Raw genomic sequence first — 5,747 nt, forward strand, 5'->3', positions numbered from 1 at the left:
TTGGCGGGTGATTCCTCTAAGCCGCCGCCCCGGCTTAATGTGTGATTACACGGGCCGGAAGGATGATCCTCTTCGGCACAGCCCCAACGACTTATCTGAAGACGTCATTGATGACATGACCAAGTCCCTTCTGAACGAGAGCTTAGCAGATTGCGGGAGGACCGGCTTAAGTCCCTTCTGCAAAGCTAACCCGGCTCCGGCGGTAAGCTACTGATCTGAGCACTTTACTTTCCATTTTAACAATTTTCGTCTTAACTTCAATAAACCTTTGCTGTATTTTTCAGGCTAATGATAAGTTCTGGAAGGTCAGGTATGACCATGAGGCTGCTAAAAAAGCCAGGAAGGCTAAAAAAGCCGCCAGGAGAGCCGCTCCCCGCAAGAAGGGGAGTAAGCCCAGCGCCTCAGACCTGCTTCAGCTGGATGACACCTCTGAGTCAGAGGTAGCCCTTGATTCTTGTGCTCTTCTTTGTTTTTTGTTTGTTCTTAACCACCTTATTGACACTGATTATCAGCAGGAGGACACCGGAGCCAGTAACTCGGTGACTGAAGAGGTAACTATACTTTCCTCCGACTCGGAGCCCTTGCCAAGGCTGAAAGTCCGAAGAGTAACCCGGAAAGTAAGATTTTCACATCCTTTAGCTTATCAAGATCCTCAATTTCTTTTGAAGCGACAGATTCATGAGAGCCGGAGACACACCCGGACCAACAAGGATGCAGACCTCTCCTCCGGCTTACCTGAAGCATCAAGGAAGCGCCGGACCGAGGTTATCTCCAACTTATATCCTTTTCATCCTTTAGCGGGTGTCACTCGTCAACCACTTAATTCGTCTGATTCAAACTATCAGGAAACTTCACCTTCCTCCGGTGACTCCATGCAATCTAACTTGCCGGCTTTCAAGACCGCACCCGGGTAATGATGATCAGCTTATTTTGTGCTTATCCTACTCACGTTTTTGCACTAACCTTTTGACTTTCAGTGCACAAGCAAAGCTCAGCAAGAGGGCAAAGAAAAGTAACCCGGTCGAAGAGCCGGTCTTGACTGAACCCAACGCCTCTGCCTCTGAGCCGCCGTCTGCACCAGCTCCAGAAACCACCGCTCCAACTGAAGAACAAGCCATGGGCGGTTCTGACAACCCGGAGATTCCCAGCCCAGCTCAACCGGCCGATGACCCGGATGTGGTGATTACCCGGACCGAATATGTTGAGCCGGGAAGACCCACTGTGCTGGCTAGATGCTCTGCTAAAGAAGAACTGCTGGAGCGCCGCAGGGCCAGACTGGATATCACTGACTATGCTAACTTGAGCATTGGAGATATTGTTGCTGGTTATATTGGTCAAGTGCACAACAGCCGGGACCTGGAAATTGACATGGTGAAGCAGATACAGCAAAAATCTGAGGTATAATTCCCTTGTTTACTCCATAGTCATCCTTACCATACTAGCCCCCAAGTCTATTACTTATGACAGAATATGTTGTAGACTTAATACCGGCTTACCTGGTAACACTCTAGGGCTGGGTTAAACAGCCTAGGTGAACCGGTCTTTTACCTTATGTTTTAATCAAGTATTTGAGCAACTTTGCCCATTAGCCCCCAAGTGCCAAGCACCTTTGCCTGCAGAGTGCTTGGGACTTATTTTCATGAACTGGCACTGTAAATAAAGCTTCTCAGCCTACATTAGCCCCCAAGTGCCAAGTGTCTTTGCTTGCAAAGTGCTTGGGACTTTAATGTTGCATGATAATCACTCAAACTGTAACCCGGAACTTGTACAGGCTGCCTGCTAGAAACTTGAGTCGGAAATCTCTGATCTGAAGACCCGCCTGAAGACTAAGGAAAATGAGACCCAGAAGGCCAATGCCAAGTTTGAGTTCAGTGTCTCTGCACAAGAAAAACTGAAGAAAATATTTGAAACAGAAAGAAAAGCCTGGGCCGATGAGAAGACCGCCTTGCTCAGCCGGGCCGAACAAGCGGAGGCTGCTCTTACTGAAAGAACTGCCGAACTCTCCGGCTTAAAACGCCATGTATCGCAGATGGCCTCCGCAATCTTTGGTAAGTTACTCTGTAAGCTTTAAATAAGTTTACATCATTTATGTCTCATAAGCCCCTCCATTGGTATCAGCTCACCTGACTTTGTTACACAGGCCCCAGAAGCTCCAATCTCAATCAGAACATGCTGACCAAGCTGAAGGCTGTTTACACCTTGGTGGAGCAACTCTACACCGGGTCACAATGTGCTTTAGCCGTTGTGGCTCTGTCCAATGAGGTTCCCACTCACCTGGCAGACGTACTCAAGCGGCTTGCCGTACTTCCTCAATGCTTCCAAGAGCTGAGACGGACATCTGCAAGAGCCGGAGCTATCGCTGCTCTGAGCCGGGCCAAGGCGTTTCTACCGGAGCTAGACCCGGCCGACATCGCTCTTGGATACCCCAGCCTGAAGGAAGACGGCACCCCCTTTGACCAGAAAGACTTTGCCGCCTGTGTGAAGAGCGTGCGCCCGGTGGCCACCTTGATTGGGAATGACACAGACCTTACCAAGTATCAGCCGGGCTATGACGTGGAGAATCAGAGGATCCCAACTCCACGCTATGAAGCAGTCAGCCTGATCCCTCCAACTCGTAAGCATACCTTCGCCCCAGAAGTTGACCCGGCCGGGTTAATTGATGATGAGGCTCAATTTGAAGCTTTGAGCGGCATTGACTGGAAATCATCAACCTTCCAGGTCATGGAAACAGCCGGAGGAGCGGAGATGGATGAGCCGGAAGCTTCAACCCAACAAGCACCTTTGATTACTTAGGCAGCTCATGGTTATGCCTTATAAGCAATGCCTCACCTTTTGGACTCAGGGAGTCCTGTAATAGAGTAGGAAAAACAGTTAGTTTTGTCGTGCCATCGTGCACGTGTGCAACGCTTAACTCCGTTGAAGCTGCTCTTTTATATTCCTCCGGGTTATGTTTGATCATTTACTTTCCTTAATCTTGAAGAACAGTCTTTAATTGTTCTGCATAGAAAAACAAATCACAAGTCTCTAGGCGGCTTACTGCATGGAGAGTTATATATCTTACATATAACCCAGAATATAAACCAAGGTCATAAAAGACCGGCTCTCAATCATATCTTCGGGATAACCACAATAGCATACCTGCAAGCCTTGCAAGTACACCTCCGGCTTATGTAACCCAAATAATGAGGTTGAGAACGCAACTCCGGTTCACCAGCACCTGTAATGCCTATTGTGTGCTATCAACATTATTAATCAAAGTTAAGTCGGAGGAGTAAGAACCGCCCGTGCACACTTTTGATTTGATCCAAAGAACTTGTTGCAAACCAAAAGATCAAAAACTTAGGGGCTTCTGATTCGAATACGACCAGAGAACCGTCCCAAAGGGGTTAAGCTAAGATTCGAATGCGATCATATAGCCCCCAGTGGCTTTGGCGTTGCCGATCAAGAGGGTAACGACAGCTATGTTCTCTTTGGTTCGAATACGACCTATGTTTGAACAGGAAGCCCCCAAATGACCTTGAGAATTGTTTAACGACGCTGATTCGAATACGATCCACGTCGGTTCCCAAAGGGGGTTGAGCTATGATTCAGATATGATCAAGAAAACTCCCCAATGGGCTTGGCAATATGCCAATCAAGTGGGTATCGACAGCTATGTTCTCTTTGGTTCGAATACGACCTATGTTTGAACAGGAAGCCCCCAAGTGATCATATTGTTAACGGCTAGATTCGAATACGATCGTAAGCCGGATCCACCTCCAAGTGACCATGTAATGCTGTAATGGAAATAACACATTTACCTTTGGAGGAGAAAAGGACAGAGGTCCTGCTTTATTATTTATCATAATATATAGATGGCTATAGAAATATGTACATTATGAGAGCCGGTGGCTCAAGTGTAATAAGGCCGAAGCTGAGCTATGTTCCACGGCCGACGGGTCTCTTCCTCCGACTTACGTGAATCTTTGAGCTCCCGAACATCGATAAGGTAGTATGACCCGTTGTACAAGTTCTTGCTGACCACAAAGGGCCCTTCCCAAGGCGGGGATAACTTGTGTGCATCTGTTTGATCTTGGATGAGCCGGAGCACCAGATCACCTTCCTGGAAGACCCTGGACTTAAGCCGGTGGCTGTGATAGCGGCGCAGGTCTTGCTGGTAAATCGCCGAGCGAGCTGCTGCCACATCACGCTATTCGTCCAACAAGTCAAGAGCATCTTGGCGCGCCCGCTCATTATCCGCCTCAACATAAGCTGCCACTCGAGGCGAGTCATGACGGATGTCGCTAGGGAGGACCGCTTCCGCTCCATAAACCATGAAGAAATGCGTGTAACCCGTAGACCTGTTAGGAGTAGTATTGATGCTCCATAACACGGAGGGTAACTCCTCCACCCAACAACCCGGCGTCCGTTGCAAAGGGACCAAAAGTCGGTGCTTGATGCCCTTCAAGATCTCCTGATTAGCTCTCTCAGCTTGACCATTGGATTGAGGGTGAGCCACTGATGAAACATCAAGTCGAATATGCTCTCGTTGACAAAACTCCTCCATGGCGCCTTTAGACAGATTGGTACCATTGTCAGTTATAATGCTGTGTGGAAAACCAAAGCGAAATATCACCCTTTTCATGAACTGAACCGCTGTGGCTGCGTCACACTTACTAACTGGCTCTGCTTCAACCCACTTTGTGAACTTGTCGACCGCCACAAGAGGTGAGTCTTCTTATCCTTGGATCTTTTAAAAGGCCCAACCATATCAAGCCCCCAGACCGCAAATGGCCAAGTAATTGGAATCATCGTCAACTCCTGAGCCGGCACATGAGCCCGTCGCGAGAACCTCTGACAACCGTTACATTTACTAACCAAGTCCTCTGCATCAGCATGAGCCGTCAGCCAATAAAAACCATGACGAAAAGCCTTGTCCACAAGGGATTTTGAGCCGGCATGATGGCCACAATCCCCCTCGTGAATCTCACGTAAAATTTCTTGACCTTCCTCAGGGGAAACACAACGCTGGAAAGTTCCAGTGACACTGCGACGATGCAGCTCGCCATTGATAATTATCATCGACTTAGACCGCCGGGTTATTTGTCTGGCCAAAGTTTCATCCTCAGGCAATTCTCCCCGGGTCATGTAAGCCAAGTATGGTACTGTCCAGTCTAGGGTAATGTGGAGAGCCGCCACCAATGCTTGAGATTTGATAGCAGTGCGCGGCATGTATTTTAGACCATGAGGCCCAAGTTCTATAGCCCACTTAGCAACTCTTCCTGTGGCTTCTCTGTTTTGGATGATATCTCCTAGGGGAGCAGAACTAACCACAGTGATAGGGTGACCCTGGAAATAATGCTTAAGCTTCCGGCTTGCCATGAACACACCATAAACAAGCTTCTGCCAATGTGGATACCGCTGTTTGGACTCAATGAGTACTTCGCTGACGTAGTAAACCGGCCGCTGAGCCGGATACTCCTTACCCGCTTCCTTACGCTCCACCACCACAGCCACACTGACGGCTCGTGTGTTAGCGGCTACATACAGCAATAAGGGCTCCTTGTCAACAGGAGCGGCAAGGATTGGGGGCTCAGCCAGCTGTCTCTTCAAATCCTCAAAAGCAGCATTAGCAGCATCATTCCAGATAAAGTCATCTGTTTTCTTCATCATCTGGTACAGTGGCATGGCCTTTTCACCCAAACGGCTTATAAACCGGCTCAAAGCGGCGATGCGACCCGCCAGACGTTGGACGTCGTTTATGCACG

Source organism: Aegilops tauschii, chromosome 6 (genome assembly GCF_002575655.3).
Source record: "Aegilops tauschii subsp. strangulata cultivar AL8/78 chromosome 6, Aet v6.0, whole genome shotgun sequence".
NCBI lineage: Eukaryota > Viridiplantae > Streptophyta > Magnoliopsida > Poales > Poaceae > Aegilops > Aegilops tauschii.